Below are 22499 nucleotides of genomic sequence, written 5' to 3' on the forward strand. Positions count from 1 at the left end.
TTTACCCTTGGCGTCGCCGTGATCGGACAGCGGCTCCGTACTATGTTCGCCGTCCGCTGGTTGATCCTGCTCTGTCACTGGGTCCATGTGGTCGTTGCTTGCTTTGGAGTCGACCAGGGTATTATTCTTTCTTGCGCTGTTATCGCTGTTTTTGTCGAGGCGGGATTTGGAGCGGCGCCTACGTCATCGCTTTGGTTGCTTCTCGAGGGAATTATCCTCTGCTGCATCCTTTTGTTCCTCGTCATTGTTTTCTTTGGGTGTATCCACCATGTATATATATCGTGTGATGAAGTGGCTGTCCAGCGCCCTGTGGGCGGTGGTTCCTGTTCCTCTCCTGCATCATCGTCCATACCGTCGATGTCTTCAGAGCCGAAATCAAGCATGTCGGTTAAGTCGTCGACAGTGGCTATTAAGTGGGTGGTGGGTGGGGAATGAATTTCTTCGTCGTCCGCTTCCCACTCAAGCCGGACATAGTTCGGCCAAGGGTCTCCTGACAAGGAGGGAGACCTCAATGAATTTAGTACGCCGCCCAAGGGCGAGTACTGAAAAATATCCACGGAGGTAAACTCCATGATCGGTGCCCAATCAGATTCGATAGGCATGGACGCAGGCGGTTCGGAGCCTGTGGCTGGGGACGAATCCAAGGGTCCGGCAACACAGGTCTCGTAGGGAGTAAACTCAGTATTCGGCTCTATCACCGTTGAGTGTGCGGCCTCTGTGGCGGGGTCCATCCACCGGTCCTCGGACGGCACGATCTGCTCCGGATTGAAGGCCGGAATAGCCACAGGGGTGATCGCCCGAACACCGTCTGGTGGCAGAGCTAAGTCATGCTCGTCACGACGGTGCGGCGCATCTGACATGGGCTCGAATCCGTCGAAGATCAAGTCTCCGCGGATGTCGGCGGTATAGTTCAAGCTTCCAAACCTGACCTGATGGCCAGGGGTGTAGCTCTCGATCTGCTCCAGATGGCCAAGCGAGTTGGCCTGCAGTACGAAGCCACCAAATACGAAGATCTGTCCGGGGAGAAAAACCTCACCCTGGATCGCATCGTTGCCGATGATCGAAGGAGCCATCAAGCCTTACGGTGACGACACAGTGGAACTCTCAATGAAAGCACCAATGTCGGTGTCGAAACCGGCGGATCTCGGGTAGGGGGTCGCGAACTGTGCGTCTAAGGCGGATGGTAACAGGAGGCGGGGGACACAATGTTTACCCAGGTTTGAGCCCTCTCGATGGAGGTAATACCCTACGTCCTCCTTGATTGATCTTGATGATATGAGTATTACAAGAGTTGATCTACCACGAGATTGTAGAGGCTAAACCCTAGAAGCTAGCCTATGATTATGATTGTTGTTATCCTACGGACTAAACCCTCCGGTTTATATAGACACCGGAGGGGGCTAGGGTTACATAGAGTCGGTTACAAGGGAGGAGATCTACATATCCGAATTGCTAAGCTTGCCTTCCACGCAAAGAAGAGTCCCACCCGGACACGGGGCGAAGTTTTCAATCTTGTATCTTCATAATCCAACAGTCCGGCCAAAGTATATAGTCCAGCTGTCCGAGGAACCCCTAATCCAGGACTCCCTCAGCGGGGTCTGCTAGAGTTGCTCTTACTATGGCTGATGCATGACTCTTCCAAACGGACGTGCGAACGCTGCGCCCCGGGCCCCTGTTGTGCGAGGCGTGCGCCGAGTCTGCGAGTCCACGTGGTCTGGTCAGTCTCACTCTTGAAGGAGGCCTCGTCGTTGTTGGGTTACCCTCTGTATGACTGTGGGCTCGGTTTGCCCCGCTGAGCTACCTGCCCACATCTCACTGGTGGGTCTTTCTCTGTGTTCGACGTGCTAGTTGTGCCGGCGTGCTGCACGGGGTGGCGAGAGCCCCCTCCTTCCCTCTTCATCTTTCTTTTATCCCTTGTCTGCTCGCTCGCCTCCTCATCTCCTTGTCACACCCACCTCGTCAACATCGACGGCCGCGCCTGGACGCATGAGCTAGCCAAGGAAAAGCGGGGTGGTGCGACGCCCTGGTCATCGGCTGGCGGGGAGCCTGCGTAGCAGCGGTGGCGGAGACAACCCTAGATGGTGCCCCGCGAGCTGACCGACCTCCTTGCCGTTGATCCGCTCCTCCCATTTCCTTTCCGTCGATTTGCCTTTTTTTGTTCATTGTGCGACGTGGGTTGGGTTGATTTGGGTTTCATGTATGGATCTGGTTTGCCCCGTTTCCTTTGTGCTGATTTGGGTTTCTTCTTGCTTTCATTCTGTGGTGTCCCGATCTAGAAGTTCATCGGAAGTCACATGGTAAATTGGGAAAACAAGGGGATGAGAAGCAGATGAACTGGGATGGGATTAACAGAGAAGATAGAGATGAGAGTGCTTTACAGAAATCACAGGCAACATGCTGAGCTCAACAACTCCACACCCTTTATAACACACTAAGATGCTTACAGGTGGGTCATGGCACCACCAATATAGCCCACCGGGCCAGCTAGTAATCCTACCAGTCTTCATCCTTGTCATCCTGGTCAGTGGGCCTAGTGTCATTTGCCGGTCCACCTGTCAGGGAACCTGGAGCCGGCGACTCGATGTCCGCCATATCGACAGGAGGCGTGACACTACCCCCCGCTTGAGCTTGCTCATCTTCCCAAAGAGCAGCGGCCGGAAAGCGATGCTTGACCACATAATAATCCTCACAGGTAGCATACTCCGGTGGAACATGTGCCCACTGAATTAGAACTAGAGGTGTTGCTGCATTACCTTTGCGCACCATGCGGCGGTCAAGGATGGCCACAGGCACCAGAGCCACGGTGGTGAGGTTAGGCACGGAAGGAAGATCACTGTACACCGGAGTATAGTTTGCAGTGAATGGCTTGAGTTGGGAAATATGAAACAACAGGTGCACTTGAGCTGAAACTGGAAGCTGAAGTTTGTAGGCCACTGCATCGATTTTTTCCAGAATGGTATAAGGACCGAAATATTTGTACGACTACTTGGGATATGGACGATTGACCATCGTTTGTTGAGCATACGGCTGGAGCTTGATCAAAACTTGATCGCCCACCTGGAATTGTCTTTCAGTACGGTTCTTGTCAGCATAAGACTTCATGCGCTATTGAGCCTTCATCAGCTGAGCACGCAGGAGTTCAGTTTGAGCCTGGTAGTCAAGAACAACACTCGCTGCTGGTGAATCATCTGCAACTGTCAGATTTGGCATGCCTCCGAAGTTTGGTTCCGTGTGATACAAGGCCTGAAAGGGAGAACACTTAAGTGCAATATGAAAATTGGAGTTGTACCAAAATTCTACCATAGCGAGCCAGCGACGCCAATGACGAGGGTTATCTTGAACTGCACATCTGAGATACTGTTCGAGGCATTGGTTTACTCTTTCACTTTGACCATTGATAATCCCCATGTGCAAGGAATCATTGTAGCAATTTCCAAAGGTGGAAGTGATAAGTATGGAGTGTCGAACCCACAAGGATCTAAAGGTAAGATCAATATTCTCTCAAGCCCTATCTGCCACTGATACGACTCTACGTACACCGAACGTTTGCTTCCAACTAGCAACGAGAAATAAAACTATGTTGTGGGTATGAAGAGCATAACTTTATATGATATCTGAGAGCTAAAATATAAAAGTAGGTGCTGTTATCATGAAGTTAGAATATATTACTAAATATTATAAATAGCGAGTGTGGAATAATGGCGGATCGGTGTGCAGAATTGTCCTAGGCAATCGTTAACAAGACCGGTAATCACTATTGCAGTTTCATATGAGGGAGAGGCATAAGCTAACATACTTTCTCTACTTGGATCATATGCACTTATGATTGGAACTCTAGCAAGCATCCGCAACTACTAAAGATCATTAAGGTAAAACTCAACCATAGCATTAAAGCATCAAGTCCTCTTTATCCCATACGCAACAACCCCCTTACTCGGGTTTGTGTTTCAGTCACTCACGCAACCCACTATAAGCGAATCATAAACGTATTGCAACACCCTACAGCGGGAATCCCTCACGCTTGCGCGACGTAGAGGGCACCATAGGACAGTACCAAAGTAAAACATACAACTCATACCAATCTAGATCATCAATCTACTCAAAACATCATAGGATGGCAACACATCATTGGATCACAATATGTGGCATAAAGCACCATGTTCAAGTAGGGATTACAGCGGGGTGAGGGAGAGTGGACCGCATAAAAGAGATGAGGATGGTGATGATGATGGTGATGTTGATGAAGACGATCACCGCGGTGATGATTCCCCTCTTGATGGCACTCCGGTGCCACCAAGAGAGAGGAGGAGAGGTTCTCCCCCTTGTGCTTCCTCCTCCATGGCCTCCCCCCTGGATGGGGAGAGGTTCCCCCTCTTGTCCTTGGCCTTCATGGTGATGATGGCCCCTCCGGGATCCTCCTCCATGCCCTCCGGTGATGATGGCTCCCTCCGGCAGGGTGCCGGAGAGGGCCTAGATTGGTTTTTGGTGGCTACGGAGGCTTCTCGCGGCGGAACTCCCGATCTAGGTTAATTTTCTGAGGTTTCTGTATTTATAGGAATTTTTGGAGTCGGTCTCACGTCAAGGAGGTGCTGGAGGCGTCCACGAGGCAGGCCCACACGCCTGGGGGGGGGGGGGGGGGGTGGGCGCGCCCCCACCCTTGTGGACGCCTTGGGACTCTCCTGGCCCAACTCTTTTACTCCGGGGTCTTCTTTTGGTCCATAAAAATCATCAAAAATTGGCACGTCAATTGGACTCCGTTTGATATTCCTTTTTTGTAAAACTCAAAAACAAGGAAAAAACAGAAACTGGCACTGGGCACTAGGTTAATAGGTTAGTCCCAAAAATCATAAAAATAGCATATAAATGCATATAAAACATCCAAGGTTGATAATATAATAGCATGAATACTTCATAAATTATAGATACGTTGGAGACGTATCAACATCCCCAAGCTTAATTCCTGCTCGTCCTCGAGTAGGTAAATGATAAAAGAAATAATTTATGAAGTGTGAATGTTAGCAAGTGCATAAGTTTCATCAATGATAGTTTCAATCACTTTTTATAGCATCATTATATATCATAACAGTAGCTCATCTTCACAAAACTTTTCATGATCAAGTAACAAGCTATTCACATGTTAAAGTATAGATCATAAACTTTTTTGAAACTAACAAACTATATTATCAGTCATCAAACAATTGCAATTCATTTTATTTTCAGGAAGGGTCTATGTCAGAGCTTTGATTTAGCAAACTCCACATACTCAACTATCATTTAATCTTTCACAATTGCTAACACTCACGTGATATTTATGGGTTCAGATTTTTAATCGGACACAGAGAAAGATAGGGGCTTATAGATTCGCCTCCCAACCTTTTACCTCAAGGGTAATGTCAACAATAATAGTTCATGCTAACTTACATCCAATTGGATATGTATATTAGGATCTTTTCAACACAATGTGCTTGCCAAAGGATAAAATGTAAAAAGGAAAGGTGAAGATCTCCATGACTCTTGCATAAGGGTAGAAGATAAAAGTAAAATATAGGCCCTTCGCAGAGGGAATCAGAGGTTGTCATGCTCTTTTATGGTTGGATGCACAAAATCTTAATGCAAAAGAACGTCACTTTATATTGCCACTTGTGATATGGACCTTTATTATGCAGTCCGTCGCTTTTATTTCTTCCACATCACAAGATCGTGTAAAGCTTATTTTCTCCACATTAATAGATCATACATATTTAGAGGGCAATTTTTATTGCATGCACCGATGACAACTTACTTGAAGGATCTTACTCAATCCATAGGTAGGTATGGTGGACTCTCATGGCAAAACTCGTTTTAAGGGATGTTTGGAAGCACAAGTAGTATTTCTACTTGGTGCAAAGAATTTGGCTAGCATGAGAGGGAAAGGCAAGCTCAACATGTTGGATGATCCAAGACAATATACTTTATTTCGGATATAAGAAAACATAACCCATTACATTGTCTTCCTTGTCCGACATCAACCTTTTAGGATGTCATATTTTAATGAGTGCTCACAATTACAAAAGATGTCCAAGATAGTATATTTATATGTGAAATCTCTCTTCCTTCAATATTCTTTCATGAATTGTTCAAGTGACAAATTCTATGTTTGCTAACTCTCAATAAGTTTACTACCTATACTTATTCGGTGTGAAGTCATTACTCCCCATGGTATGAGCATATGAAACATATATAAATTCAGGTTTATGATATTCAATTATTCGACCATTTACTCATAGGATATACGTGAAGCACGTGAGTAAATGATAAACTACTCCAAAAGATATAAGTGAAGGACACTAAGTGGTCAAATAATTAACTAGCCATGGGAGGATTCTTTTTTATTTAAGATTTCAGATCCAATGCTCTTATTCAAACAGCAAGTAAAATTGAAAATAATCTCCAAGCAAAGCACATATCATGTGACGAATAAAAATATAGCTCCGAGTAAGGTATACCGATAGTTTTGAAGACGAAAAAGGGGATGCCTTCCGGGGCATCCTGTGATGCCCGGATAATTAAGCTACAGTGATCCCCCGCTAATGATGCCACGTCACCTCGGTTACTGTTGATAAACCCTAGATAATTCAAAACCGAAACAAATTCAAAATTTAATTACAGGAAAACAATAAAAGTTTTCAAACATTAAAATAAAAATGTTCGGTTTGTACTAAACATTACATATGGTGTAGAAGATACAGTTTTATCAAATGCATAAATATTTTAAATTGAATTAAAACAGAAAGGAAAAGAAATAAAAGAAAAAAAAGAAAATACAAAAGAGAAAACTAAACTAACAAAAAAAAGAGAAAGCCCCCCCCGCTGGGCCAAGTGGCCCAGCTGGCCTCAGCCGCCCGAACGGGCCGCCCCCCCGGCCCAGCCGGCCCCCCCACACACCCCCATAACCCCCACCCTGGTCAACCGAAACCCTAGCCGCCACCCACTCGTCCCCCACTCCCCTCGCTCCTTCCCCCCCACGAACGGATCTGGATCGGGGGGCAACCGACGCCACCGACCCCTCCCGCTGCCGTTGCGCGCCATGGCCCCGCCGCCATCGCCGCCTAAACCACGCCGCTCGCCTCTCCATCGTCGACGCGACCCCGTCCTCCTCCCTGCCGGTCTGCCTCCCTCCTACGCACGTCATCGCCATCGTCCTCCCCAAGCCCCACTGCCCCGTTCCCTACATGCCTGATGTGAGCCCCGCCTTGCTCCCTCCCTCTCCCTCGCGCGCTCGCACTCGTCGCCGCGGTCCCCGCCGATCTCGCCCACGGTTGACGCGCTCCGGGCCGCGTCCGATGCGCGTTCACCGCGCCGTGCCCGCGCACCGCCCCTGCCGTGGCCCGCAGCCCCCCCTGCTGCCTCCGCTGCGGCCACCGACCCCCCCCTGCGCCGGCGACGCCGCTACGCCCGTGGACAACTCCGACACCCCGGCCCCCGCGCCCTGCTCCCCTGCGCCCGCATCTCGTGCCGGCCTCGCCCACTGCCCCGCGCGGCCTCCCGCGCGCTACTGCGATCACCGCCGCCGCCACCTTTGACCCATGCCCCCGACCGCACTGCTCCGGCCGGTGGCGCCCCGGCCAAACCTCGCCGGCGCGCTACCACTCCCACCGTGCGGCGGGCCGCGCCTGGACCGTCTCGGGCGCCCAGCACCCATGCCCGTTCAGGCGGTGCCCGTGCTCGCACCGCCCTGTGCCCGTTAGGCCCTTGGGGCCACAGACATGTGGGGCCCGCCCCAGAACGTTTAATAAAAAAACGAATTATAAAAAAAAAGAAGAAAAATATAAAAAATATAAATAATTAATCAATAATTAAATTAACTAATTAATTAATTAAGTTAATTAATCCTAATTAACTAATCTAATTAACTAGTTAGTTTAAATAAATAGTAATTAGATTAGTTAAACCCTAATTAGACTAAACAGTTAATGACGATCGGGACCCACCTGTCAGGTTGACCAAGTCAACTACTGACGTCATGCTGACGTCATCATGACACTATTCTGGATAATGTTGATTAAATTAAATAAATAAATCCTAAAAATGATTTAAATCTTTTAAAATTAATATAAAATAAACCGTAGCTCGGATGGAAAAACTTTGTACATGAAAGTTGCTCAGAACGACGAGACGATTCCGGATATGCAGCCCGTTCGTCCACCACGCATCCCTAGCATAGCGAACACGCAACTTTCCCCCTCTGTTTCATCTGTCCGAAAACGCGAAACACCGGTGATACTTTCCCGGTTGTTTTCCCCCCTTCACCGGTATCACCTCATACCGCGATAGGGCACCCCTAGCACCGATACTTGTCATGTCATGCATCGCTATGCATCTGTTTGCTTAAATATTTATTGTTTCTCCCCCCTCTTCTCTCGCTAGACACCGGGACCGACGCTGCTGCTACCCAGTACGACTATGGAGTTGATGATCCCTCTCTCTTGCAAGAGCAACCAGGCAAGCCCCCCCCTTGATCACCAGATATCGCCTACTCTCCTCTTTACTGCTTGCATTAGAATAGTGTAGCATGTTACTGCTTTCCGTTATTCCTATCCTGATGCATAGCCTGTCCTTGATACTACTGTTGTTACCATTACCTGCTATCCTACTGCTTAGTATAGAATGCTAGTGTTCCATCAGTGGCCCTACACTCTTGTCCGTCTGCCATGCTATACTACTGGGCCGTGATCACTCGGGAGGTGATCACGGGTATATTACTATATACTTTCTACAGGATACATGTGGTGACTAAAGACGGGTCAGCTTGTGGAGCACCCGCGAGTGATTCACGGATTGGGGGCTGAAAGGACCTTTGTCCCAACGGCCCTCTGTGTGGATCTTTGAGGCGGAGCGACAGGGCAGGTTCCGACCACCTAGGAGAGAGGTGGGCCTGGCCCTGGTCGGCGTTCGCAGATACTTAACACGCTTAACGAGATCTGGGTATTTGATCTGAGTTTGGCCATTTGGTCTATACGCACTAACCATCTACGCGGGAGTAGTTATGGGTATCCCGGCGTCGTGGTATCAGCCGAAGCCTTCTTGACGTTAGCGACGGAGCGGCGCGCGCTGGATTGGACTGGAACGCCACTAGGCTAGGTCTGCTTCCGGCCGCCCACGCAACGTGCAGGTGTGCTAAGGGCGATGGGCCCAGACCCCTGTGCGCTTAGGTTTAGACCGGCGTGCTGACCTCTCTGTTGTGCCTAGGTGGGGCTGCGACGTGTTGATCTTCCGAGGCCGGGCATGACCCAGGAAAGTGTGTCCGGCCAAATGGGATCGAGCGTGTTGGGGTATGTGGTGCACCCCTGCAGGGAAGTTAATCTATTCGAATAGCCGTGATCTTCGGTAACAGGACGACTTGGAGTTGTACCTTGACCTTATGACAACTAGAACCGGATACTTAATAAAACACACCCTTTCAAGTGCCAGATACAACCGGTGGTCGCTCTCTCACAGGGCGACGAGGGGAGGATCATCGGTTAGGATTATGCTATGCGATGCTACTTGGAGGACTTCAGTCTACTCTCTTCTACATGCTGCAAGACAGAGGCTGCCAGAAGCGTAGTCTTCGAAAGGATTAGTTATCCCCCTCTTATTCTGGCATTCTGCAGTTCAGTCCACATATGATACCCTTATTCCATTTGATACCAATGCATACATATGTAGTATAGCTCCTTGCTTGCGAGTACTTTGGATGAGTACTCAGGGTTGCTTTCTCCCTCTTTTTCCCCTATCCCTTCTACCTGGTTGTCGCAACCAGATGTTGGAGCCCAGGAGCCAGACGCCACCTTCGATGACAACTCCTACTACACCGGAGGTGCCTACTACTACGTGATGCCCGCTGACGACGACCAGGAGTAGTTAGTAGGATCCCAGGCAGGAGGCCTGCGCCTCTTTCGATCTGTATCCCAGTTTGTGCTAGCCATCTTATGGCAACTTGTTTAACTTATGTCTGTACTCAGATATTGTTGCTTCCGCTGACTCGTCTATGATCGAGCTCTTGTATTCGAGCCCTCGAGGCCCCTGGCTTGTAATATGATGCTTGTATGACTTATTTTATTTGTAGAGTTGTGTTGTGATATCTTCCCGTGAGTCCCTGATCTTGATCGTACACGTTTGCGTGTATGATTAGTGTATGATTAAATCGGGGGCGTCACAAGTTGGTATTAGAGCCGGCTGCCTGTAGGAATCCTCCTTCCACACTCCTTGGCCGAAGTCGAGTCTAGACATTGCAAAACTTTTACTAACATGGCTGTGTGCCTTACGGGCCCACGTCGCCATCTGGGTGGTATTAGGATCTTTTACTCCTCGATCCTTACTCTGGGACTCTGAACTCTCTTCTATTCGGGTTAAACAATTTTACTAACTCTGACTCTAGGTTCTCGATAATACTTTCTCCCGGAGAGCCCCTTATTACAGATGATCGTCTGCTGCACCAGAAGAATCCGAAGATACTCTCCGATGTTCTCTTGAGACTTTGTGGCATTGCTTTTGCAATTCCCTATCATCGCTACCCCTATAGATAGCTACATGCACTTGTCATTCTTACTTTTATTTCCAGTTGATCTTGTTATTACAAGATACCCCGAAATTCTCTATTGTTCCGAGAATACTTCGTGCCACTGCCTTGCAGTTCTTTGCCACCTGAATACCCATATGAATAGTTTCTCGCACTTATTGAGTCTTTGCTCATCCACAGTTGTTTCAAGTATTTCACATCAGTCTTCGAAATACCATTCAATCTTCAGAAAATCCTCAACAGCCTGTTGTTCTTGAAATTCGTGCTCGCTTGCATTATGGTTAATTTCATAAGTCTAGTAATCTTATTGGCATCCTTTGACACTATCATTTTGAGTCCATTGATTCGACAAGTTGCGAAGGCTCGCAATCCTCAATCAGGTCCTAGAATTCATCCTTCCAGCTCAGACGTCATTTTAAACATGGGCTGGTTCTCGACCAATCAAATCACCATCGATTGTACCCCTAAGCCTGCTCAGCTTATCCATCCTTAATCAGAGCGTTTGCTTCTGATCCCTTCACTTGGAAATCATAATTCCTTTGTATTTGAGCTATGAGTTAGTCAGATGTTTCTATAATCCGATATCCTTGCATTCTTCTTCCTGTAGTTGAGTACCGATGCTCACATCAGATCCCTTGTGGACCACCAGATCCTTTGTTGCATTTTATCCGACAGCATCCTTCATATTCAATAAGCCTGTGAGCTTTTCCTCGGATACATAATGCCTTTGGTAAATTGTATCCTCTGCTTTCTCAAGCAAGCTCTACTATCGAGCTTGTGTTATTATTCTTGAAATTTGTGGTATATGATTCCACGATACCCTGACGGGTTGAACCTATGCCTTCCCTTATATGTGTGAACTCCGAAGTTTTCACGATTCATACTCATCTAGTATTTCACCAGGTAAAACTTTCAACACTAATGCCTTTATCAAAGCGAGAAGTGAATGAAAGGTTATGCATTGGAGAAGTGGGAGTCGACCTTAAACCTTGTGTTCATGCCCATGGACACGATGTAGATATTATCATTAAAGCTTCTCTTAAGTTAATTATTCCTTTGGTATAAATTCATCGTATATCTGGGATCTGGCCTTTTGCGATTGTGGTTCTGACCATGTTCTCCTTTAAATACCATTTCTCGTGCAAGTTTAAGCACTTGTCTTCTGTAGAGCAATACCCCAATCCAACCTCTACTTTGATCCGTCTTCGAGTATTACCCCCTGGTATCTCGAGATTATCATGGAACTACATAACTTCTTATGAGTTCTTCATCAAGTGCTACATTCGCACTGATCCAATTTCCACGGGCTCTGAGTCAATAAACACTCAAAACACCGATAACTGAACCGAGTCTGCAGAACGGTTCAACGACACTTGATAATCTTCTTTAAGTACGAGTTTGTATCCGACCACGCCATTCCTAGCTTGTATGGCTATATCATTGTCGTGGTGATTTTAACTGTGCTACCTGGACCTTATTCTCGGAGCACCACTTCGACGATGAGCTAAGCTTATGTCGATTTTCCTTGTCATATCAATTCACCTTGAAAGGCAAGCTTGATTTCGAGTTGTGTCGTATCTGTGCTTCCATTGACCTCTTGCTTCATCATTCCTTTGACTTGATGTCATCGCTGATCGATTACATCCTCATGAAATCTCTCGACAAATGTGTCGTGATCATCATTAGCATTCCGAGTTCTTCCAGGATATCAATTGAATTCATGATGAGAAATACCATCCTTGCCCTCGATGAGTTGTTTTGTCATCGACCACTTTATTGCCTTCCCTCCAACACAAACTTGTCCGTGTTCTGTGTTGTACCTTGAGTTCATTGCTATCCAGCATTTGTTCTTCTTTACCTTGGAGTATTACCATCTTTTATGACAAGAATGTCACGAGGATTACTCCACCTCTTAAGAATTCTTGGTATAGTGATACTTCTCACCATCACCATTCTTTCTTGGTCCCCGTGTTGATTCCAACAAGTGAACAGTGTTGTTTGGATTCTTTCCTTCTAGCAACCCTATTGCTTTGAAGTTAATGGTCGGCCGTTCATTCTTAGACTACTAGTTGTTGAACCACCATTCTAACATTGATCATTCTACGTAAGCCCATATTTCGGGTGCACCTTTAACTGTGTATGTTTTCCTCAAGCATACATCATTATATCATTTGATCCGACAAATGATATCTCTTTGTTCACCTGATTGTGGAAATTCATTTTTTTGAAATCTTGACAAAATGTTGCTGAATCCATCAGCCACCTCCTCATCTCTCCTTGGATTAGTGGAGAACTCTTGTTTCGGAACTCGCTTCCATAGTTCAATTCCCGAGAATCTTACAATGTCATCTCGACAATGTGTGTTACACCTTTCTTCTCAGGCATCCCGAGTTTGAGTTATCCTGACACCAATCAGATCTGAATCTCGTTCAGATATGATGGTTGGAACCTTTTCCAAGAGTCATAACATTGGTCTTTATATAACCTGGTAAGGTGGTGCCATGCCTAGTACACCTGGCCGGAGGACCTATTGACATAGCTCCCTTCTTAAGCAAGGTTAGCGATTTTTCCATGCGGAAATTGTAAAACTTATTCTACAAGTTGTTCCTGATGGATCCTTCATGCATCCAAATTCTGAACCTTACTTGATGACCTTGTCAATGCTATCTCGAAGCATGTCTATGGTACTCTGCACATTTTGAAGCACCATGCTAAATTTCCTTTATCAACTATTCAAACACTGTTGTATGGGTAATGTCATGAATTTTCTCTCCCCTTACCTAATGAGTTTTCTACATTATATCCTATCATGGATATCATGCTCTGCTTCACCTTGGGAAGGATATACCCCTGAAATATGTGTTTAAACGCATTTTCCTTTCCATTGTTCTATTTAACCTGATGATCACATTTTCCTTTCCATTGGATTCCTTGACCTTTCTTGTGATCTATATACTCTAAGCAGTAATAATTCACTGCTTAGGTAAGCACCTCGTTGCACCACTCTGTTAGTATGACCCTGTTACTAGTGTTGATGACATTTCGGTAGCCACCGATGGACGAGAACCTTGCCTATTGGCCCGCCTCGTTCAACGAGCAGGAAAGTGGTTCTCTTCGTCCCTCGCCCTTGGTATCGATGTTGTTGCCGACATAACTGGCAGGCTACCCTCTGAATTGCCTTGCTATCATGACCGTGCAAGATGTCAGCCCCCTTTCTACTTTTTACCCACATGGTGGGCCCATAACCCACAGTTCCACAGGATCGAAACCTGACCCTCCTATACACCCTGTTGTCGAAGTTAATCCTCGCACTTGGCTTTGTATTTAATTCACGGGCCACCTTCCTAGTGCTCTATTCTGGTATCAGACGCAATACTTACTCTTGTTGCTCTGAAACCCTTTCTCACTCTGGTTCAGACTTCGAGCAACTATCTATCCACTTGGAACCCCTTATTGTACCTTCGTACCTTACTCTTGATGTATTCGATATGTTCAGCTCGAGAGATAATCTTACGCTTATTCATGATTACTACAGTAGCTTAATCATGTAAACACACAAAAACAATAAGGGTAAATATTGGGTTGTCTGCCAACAAGCGCTTTTCTTTAATGCCTTTTAGCTAGGCATGATGATTTCAATGATGCTCATACAAAAGATAAGAATTGAAACATAAAGAGAGCATTATGAAGAATATGACTAGTACATTTAAACCTATCCCACTTCCTATGCCTAGGGATTTTGTGAGCACACAATTTATGGGAACAAGAATCAACTAGCATAGGAAGGCAAAACAAGTATAACTTCAAAACTTTAAGCACATAGAGAGGAAAACTTGATATTATTGCACTCCTACAAGCATGTATTCCTCCCTCATAATAATTTTCAGTAGCATCATAAATGATTTCAACAATATTACCATCACATAGAACATTCTTTTCATGATCTACAAGCATAGAAATTTTTCTACTCTCCACATAAGCAAAGTTCTTCTCATTCGGAATAGCGGGATCACTAGTTCCTAAAGTTGACACTCTTCCAAACCGCTTTAGATGATAGTATTATTCATACTCCAAAATATATAAGTGATGTTCATGGATCATTCTACAATTAATATAAACTAACCCATATCCAAGCTCAAAATATATAAGTGAAGCACACGAAGCATTCTATAAAACCATACTCAAAAGATTTTAGTGAAGCACAAAGAGCAATTCTATAAGATCATACTTAAAAGATATAAGTGAAGCACATGAAGAATTTTATAAACCAATGAAGGGCTATATCATACTAGAATGGTTCATAAAGGAAGAACAAAAAACACAAAGGACACAAATCATGTGAACAAAACAAAAACCAAGGTATACCGATAATTGTTGAAGAAGAAAGATGGGATGCCAACCGGGGCATCCCCAAGCTTAGATGCTTGAGTATCCTTAGAATATTTACTTGGGGTGGCTTGGGCATCCCCAAGCTTGACCTCTTGCCTCTCTTTATTGTTCTCACATCGGTAACTCCTCGTTCTTCGAACACTTCATCCACAAAAAACTTTAACAAAAACTTTGTGAGATCCATTAGTATAATAAAGCAAATCACTACCTTTAGGTACTTTTGGAAACTCATTCCAATTTCATATTAGAACTATATATACTGCATTCCAACTTCACCATGGTTCATACCCCCCGATACTACCCATAGATTCATCAAAATAAGCAAACAACACATGAAAAATAGAATCTGTCTAAAACAGAGCAGTCTGTAGAAATCTGAAGGTTTAGAAACTTCCGTAACTAAACAAATTATGAAATAAATTTGACAATTTGAAAAATTTATACATAAGTAATGTGCAAAAAGTTTCAGACCCATTTGACTTTCCAGTAAAAAATGTAAAATCACGCGCTATAGCCAAAGTTTCTGTTTTTGTTCTGCACATAGTAAACAAGCAATCTAATCGTCCTAAAACCAATGCTTGGCACATTATTTTTATAATACAATGGATATATATAAGGTGATAATTATTTACAGAGAAACTTCCATGAAAAATTGTACATTTTTTCCATGAGCATGAACACGAGTGCTCAAGGTCGACCCTCACTTCTTCAATGCATAACTTTCCAATCACTTCTCTTTTTGAAAAACTTTTTAGGCATGAGAGGCAAGTAAATTTTTTTGTATTTTATTTTTTTTATAAAAAAATTGTGTGTTTCACCCACAACTAAACAGAAATAAAAAAGGAAAAACAAAATCTTAGTGAAGAAAGCAAACAAGCACACACGAGAATATCAACCCCACACTATTGCTCCCCGGCAACGGCGCCAGAAAAGAGCTTGATAATCCCCAACTACAAGGAATCATCATAGAAATTTCCAAAGGTGGAAGTGATAAGTATGGAGTGTCGAATCCACAAGAAGCTAAAGGTAAGATCAATATGCTCTCAAGCCCTATCTGCCAGTGATACGACTCTACGTACACCGAACGTTTCACTACTAGGGAAAAGCCTAGCAGCAGCGCGGGTTTTGGGCCTATTAGTAGCGCGGGGACCGGTGCTACTAATAAGGCGCTACAGCTAACGTATAGCAGTAGCGCCTGTTGTCCCATGCTACTGCTATACATGAATAGCTGTAGCGCTCTTTGGAAAAGGGCGCTGCTGATATTATCTGCAGCGCTGTTTACTGGGAAGCGCTACTGCTAAATTTCCCCCCTCGCTAATACTAGTTTTATTAGTTTTTTTCCTCCATATTTGTTTTGTATTTGAATAGGCTTTATACAATAATCTTTAGCATATCATACACATACAAATGTAATCATAGCATATACATACAATTAGTCTCATCAAATCATGTCATCATCATAATCATCATCCAACACAAAGTGGTCTCTCGTCATCATCTCAAAAATAGCGATACAAGTCTCGATTACTTGCAAATAGATCGTCATCCATCTAAACAATGATATATGCGAGAAGAGCTATCACTTTGAGTACATGAGTTCTTATCCCTCTCTCACATTAGCGTGAACCTAAACTAACTACTGCCGCTCGGAAACCGGTACACCTGGGCCTGACACTCCGGCCACTTGTCGTATATATACTCCTGGCGTAGCACTTCTTCGCCATCTACGATCTATGCACCTGCATCGTCACATGAGTCGATGATATGCAACATATATAGTTGATCAACAGAAAGAGACAGACTTGTAAAAAATAGAAAAAACATATCATAAGCATAAATAACAAAGTTCATCGTACCCCAAAATGCCCTAACTAGAGTGATTTTCGCTAGTCAAGGAGGAGGACGGTTTAATTACATCACAAATAAAGTTTCACCGTGCATAACTCAAAGTTTTTTCATATAGAAAGTATGGACTAAACGGACACATTGTCATATATCGACAATCACTCCAACACGTCGTTCCATCCATCCAAGTCAGGGAGATAGTCCTTGAGCTTAGTGAAAGGCTTCATGTCGAGACACTGAGAGGCTATCCATGTTCGGACGTCTTCCCGCGACATTTGTCCTTCTCCGTAGAACATCCCTATTTTTCCGACGACCTCCTTCATGATGATTTGGGCAAGTTCGCACTGGATGTTATAGAACTCAGCTCGAAGTCGATGATCCTCGATATCTCCTACGTCCTTTGCCCATTGCAGAATATGGGCATCACCGGATTTAGGTGACATGCGAAGGTTCTGGTGATCCCGTCTGTACTCCAGCATGTGGTGTAGGACATAGAATCCATCATTAAGAGAATCGTTCGGTTGCTGGATGCAGCAGAAGTCGGTCTTATGGCCGAAGGCGGCCCTGCCGCCCCTTGTCTTCTTGTCCCTGACCTCTCCACCCCTTGCTTGGTAGTAAAACATAGCACTGTCGAGAACATCCTTGATGTGAGTGTAATCCTTTGTGTGAATGTTCTTCGACGAGTCCAAGTAAAGAGCGTGGGAGAATCGGGGGTAGAGGATGATGAGGACGGCGCGCTCGCCGCTGCGCAAAATAAGTACACCTCAAATTAATTAGCCTCCACCGTGCAAATGAATGATTGAAATCAAAGGAAGGATAGCAGCGCGGATGACTTACACGGGATGATAAGGCACGAGAATCGCCTCCTTGTCCTTATTAGCGAGCATGAAATTGACGATGTAATCCCTCGCGTATTCACGGTGCTTTGCGCAGACTCCCAAGAAGTCCTCGTGCATGTAGTACGGGTCAGCGACACAGATATTAGATATCTGCTCAACCCCGATGATGTAGTTCATGTGCAAGGCATAAAGGCGTACAAACGTAAAATCCAGCTTCTTCACGTGAAACATGTCGAATATGTAATCGAATCGGAGGAAGAACTTATCTGCGGGGAAGCTGTCGACGTACGACATTTGCCGCGGAACGTTAACCACATAGAGTGGGTATCCTGGATCTTTCGAGGCGATGAGGCCTTTCTCTACCCGCAGCACATCGTCATGAAGTCTCCTTAGATCCCCGAATCTGGCCCGTAGCGCTGTTGCAGGTAGGATTGATTGACCAGGGATATGCCATTTATCCGCATCGGGGATATCTATACGGTCCTGAAGCCGAGGCTGCTGAGGCGGCTGGATCATATAATCAGCTTTTTTTCCTTTCCCCGCTCTCTTCCTAGACTTCTTTACTACCGGAAGGTCGTCCATAATACGTTGAGACGTCAATTTAGGCACCGACTCATGACGCTCAAACCCTGAGGAGGCGCCAGTATAGACATACTGTTCAGTGCCATCGTCGTCCTCATCCTCATCCATGGCGACGTCATCAGTGACTAATGGAGCCTCCTCCTTACCCCGTCCACTATCACCCAACCCAACACCCGACGCTAATTGGGTAGGTGAGGTGTTGATGTTCATACCTTGCTGAGGCTGCGTGCTCGTGGGTGTGCTCCCGGCCGCCTCCAGACGAAGCAGACTCTTTGGCCACAACAGGACCCACCCATTGCAACAATCACCAAGCCGTCGCGGTGTCTCGTCGTCATCCCCCGCTAGTATTGCAGGAGGCAAATTCTCGTGGCCCGGTTTGACACTAGCCATGGAAACCTTGAAGACGTTCGGGGGGATCGGCTGGCTGTGGAACAATGGTTCCTTTGGCTTCATTATCGTCGCCTTCCCCACGTCCACCTTCTGGTCGCCGATGGTGTACAATATGGTGCACGGGGTTTCGTCGGCCTGCAAAGAAAAGTCTACGACGTGAGACATCCGAAAGGCAACAAAAATGGGAGATTATACATTTATATTGAAGGGGGCTGGTGTGATAGATACCGTGAGGGCGTCGAGGTCAGCCAAAGACGAAGCACCACCGAGCACGTCCGATGCGGGAGCCGGTGCGGGAGCAGGTGCAGGAGCCGGTGCGGGAGCAGGTGCTGGTGCAACGCTAGTCGAGCTGCTCCCCAAGAAGTCAGCAAGGGGAAAGTCCTCTGCATTTTTTTTTCTGGATGTTGCCTTGTCCAAGTGAAAATGCCCGTCACCAAGGAAGTAGACAAATTTGCAACCACCTGTTTTGCGGCAGCTACCGCTGTTGCGACTGTCTGAGATGATTTCTTCTCAACCGCAATCTCAACCTTCTTGTCGATGTTTTCTTCAGTTAACCTCCATCTTTCCTTTCTCTCCTCCATGGTCTCACAGTAGTACTTCTTCCACGTGGCGCCGTCTCCGAAACCATGCACGCGTCCATACGACGGTTGAGTATCCACCGGTCGTCGTTTCAATATGTGCAATGCCCGGTTGAATGGAGTGTCCCACTTGGGCCTCGCCAATGCCTCAGACGGCGAGTCACTTTCGGCCACAATCCGGTGCTGCTCGCTCTGCAAAAGGCACAAGGATCGTTTACAAATATGACTAACGTGTGCAGTCGAATTGATCAGAAACTAAAATTACCAGCAGTCTCATGAACTCCGTAATGACCGGTTTTGTCTCGTAAACCTTATTCGCTGGGTCCCAATGGTGCCGGGCCCTGAGGACGTCATGCTCCTGCGGGACGGTGAAATCCGCCAAGGGGTCTGGGATGCCTAGACTCGCGGCTTCCGCGTTCTCCTTGGCCCATTTGGACCTCTTTTCGCCGTAACCACGACTTCCGAGGGATTTGGGGGAGAAGTGGTGGCCAGGGGGAAACGGTTTTTTGGTTAAGTCAAACTTAGCGGTAGCGCTTTTTGCGAAACGCGCTATAGCTAAGTTAGCTATAGCGATTTTTCACAAAATGCGTTACTGCTATAGCTATGTAATTTCCTTCATCTTTCTTATTTCCTTTTCTATTTCTATAGCGGGGGTCTAGGAAACGCGCTGCAGCTACGTTAGCTATAGCGCCTCTTACGAACAAACGCTACTGCTACGTCTTTCTCCTTTTTCCGCTTTCTCATTTATTTTGCTCTACATTTTATTTTTTCCTTTCTCCTTTTTCTATATCTTTCTTTTTCATTTACTTTTCCATTTTTTTATTTTATTTTATTTCCATTAGCAGTAGTGCTCTCCACGCGAAACGCGCTGCTACTTATGTGCTAGCGGTAGCGCGCTTTCCTCAAGACCGCTACTGCTATGCGTAGCCTATCGGGGGTAGCAAAGGGGATACTAGTGGTAGCGCGTTTTCATGCGCACGCGCTACTGCTACTATTGTATCTGTAGCGCGGTTTACGGACACGCGCTACTTCTATTTAGCACTAGCGCCCTTTTTTGACACGCGCCACTGCTAAATTTCTGTGTATAAGGTTTTCCCTAGTAGTGTTTGCTTCCAACTAGCAACGAGAAATAAAACTATGTTGTGGGTATGAAGAGGATAACTTTGTAAGATATCGGAGAGCTAAAATATAAAAGTAGGTGATGTTATCATGAAGTTAGAATATATTACCATAAATTATAAATAGCGAGTGTGGAATAATGGTGGATTGGTGTGCGGAATTGTCCTAGGAAATCGTTAACAAGACCGGTAATCACTATTGCAGTTTCATATGAGGGAGAGGCATAAGCTAACATACTTTCTCTACTTGGATCATATGCACTTATGATTGGAGCTCTAGCAAGCATCCACAACTACTAAAGATCATTAAGGTAAAACCCAACCATAGCATTAAAGCATCAAGTCCTCTTTATCCCATACGCAACAACCCCCTTACTCGGGTTTGTGTTTCAGTCACTCACGCAACCCACTATAAGCGAAACATAAACGTATTGCAACACCCTACAGCGGGAATCCCTCACGCTTGCGCGACACGGAGGGCACCATAGGACAGCACCAAAGTAAAACATACAACTCATACCAATCTAGATCATCAATCAACCCAGAGACAAAGGATATCTACTCAAAACATCATAGGATGGCAACACATCATTGGATCATAATATGTGGCATAAAGCACCATGTTAAAGTAGGGATTACAGCGGGGTGCAGGAGAGTGGACCGCGTAAAAGAGATGCGGATGGTGATGTTGATGAAGACGATCACCACGACGATGATTCCCCTCTCGATGGCACTCCGGTGCCACCAAGAGAGAGGAGGAGAGGTTCTCCCCCTTGTGCTTCCTCCTCCATGGCCTACCCCCTAGATGGGGAGAGGTTCCCCCTCTGGTCCTTGGCCTTCATGGTGATGATGGCCCCTCCGGGATCCTCCTCCATGCCCTTCGGTGATGATGGCCCCCTCCGACAGGGTGCCGGAGAGGGCCTAGTGTAACACCCCAAGACCGGAGTTTCAGATGCCTTCCTAGGTTTCCGGGTTTCATCATGTGATTTATTTGGTTCATTGCATTCATCATTGCATCATGTGCATTGCATCATGTCATCATGCCATCATGTCATTTCTTTTTCTTAACTCAACTAAATAAATGGCATGGATCTTTGATCCATTTAAACCGAGGGAATTCACATGGTGATTCCCTTTATAACATATCCTCCCGATATTAGGGAGCTATATTAAATATTCCATTTGTTGAAATTAACCGGAACACACTTGCAAAATAAATCTCAATGGCTTTGTTATCACAACTCTTGGCCTCTAACTTTGCTATTTATTCTTTCATCATATTCCGAGGTTCCTCCAAAAATCTGAACATTTTTGGGCACTGCTAAATCCAAGTTCTAGTTTAAACCCATTTGAATTAAATTCAAATGAGTTCAAATTTACATCCTTCAATCTTGGCCTTTTCTATTTTTCTCGGAACAAACTCATTTTTATGAGTCCAGGAAAATTATCTGCTTGCTCAAATTTTTTCCCTAATCCTCCCTTTCTTTTTCTTGTTTCTAATTGTTTTTCTGTTAAAGGAAAATAGAGGGAGAGAGAAGAGTGCCAGCCCAACTTCTTCCGGCCCAAACCTCCCGAGGCGCAACCTTTCCTCTCCCTAGGCCGGCCTCCCTAAGGCCCAGTCACACTCCCCCCGTAACCCTAGGCCTCCCGCTTGATCCCCTGCGCCCGTCCTCCTCGTTACCTCGCGCCGCCAGGGAACCGCTAGCCCGACCCCCACTCCCATGATCCCATCTCCTTCCCTCCAGTGCCGCGCTGCCCGATCCCATCTTCCTCTCGACCCATCTCCCCTGCCTCCTTCCTCCTAGCGCCATCACCAGGGAGCGCAGGAACGCGCATCCATCTCTCCCGATCCCCTCGCTCTAACCCTGCCACCTCCATCATCGCGAGATCGCTGCCTCCCTGCCGCCGGCGCCTGTTCCTGGCCGGATCTGCCAGCCTCGTCCCTTCCCCCGCTCGTCCTCCAGGAAGCAAACTCCAGCGGCCCCATCGCCCGTTCCTCCCTCAGCCTCATAATTGTTTTCGATTGTGAGAATTCTTTTCACCCATCCGGAGCAATTCAAGATTCTTTTCAGTTTGATTCTCCAAAGACCATCATTTCGGGATTATTCATTCTCAGCTTTCAGCTATCATTCTCCAAATCCTACCGGTGCATCATTCAAGTATTCTCTAATTAGCTCGTCATCTCTTCGTTCTCATATATCTAAATTCTCTCAAGCTT

Source organism: Triticum urartu, chromosome 4 (assembly GCF_003073215.2).
Source record: "Triticum urartu cultivar G1812 chromosome 4, Tu2.1, whole genome shotgun sequence".
Classification (NCBI taxonomy): Eukaryota; Viridiplantae; Streptophyta; class Magnoliopsida; order Poales; family Poaceae; genus Triticum; species Triticum urartu.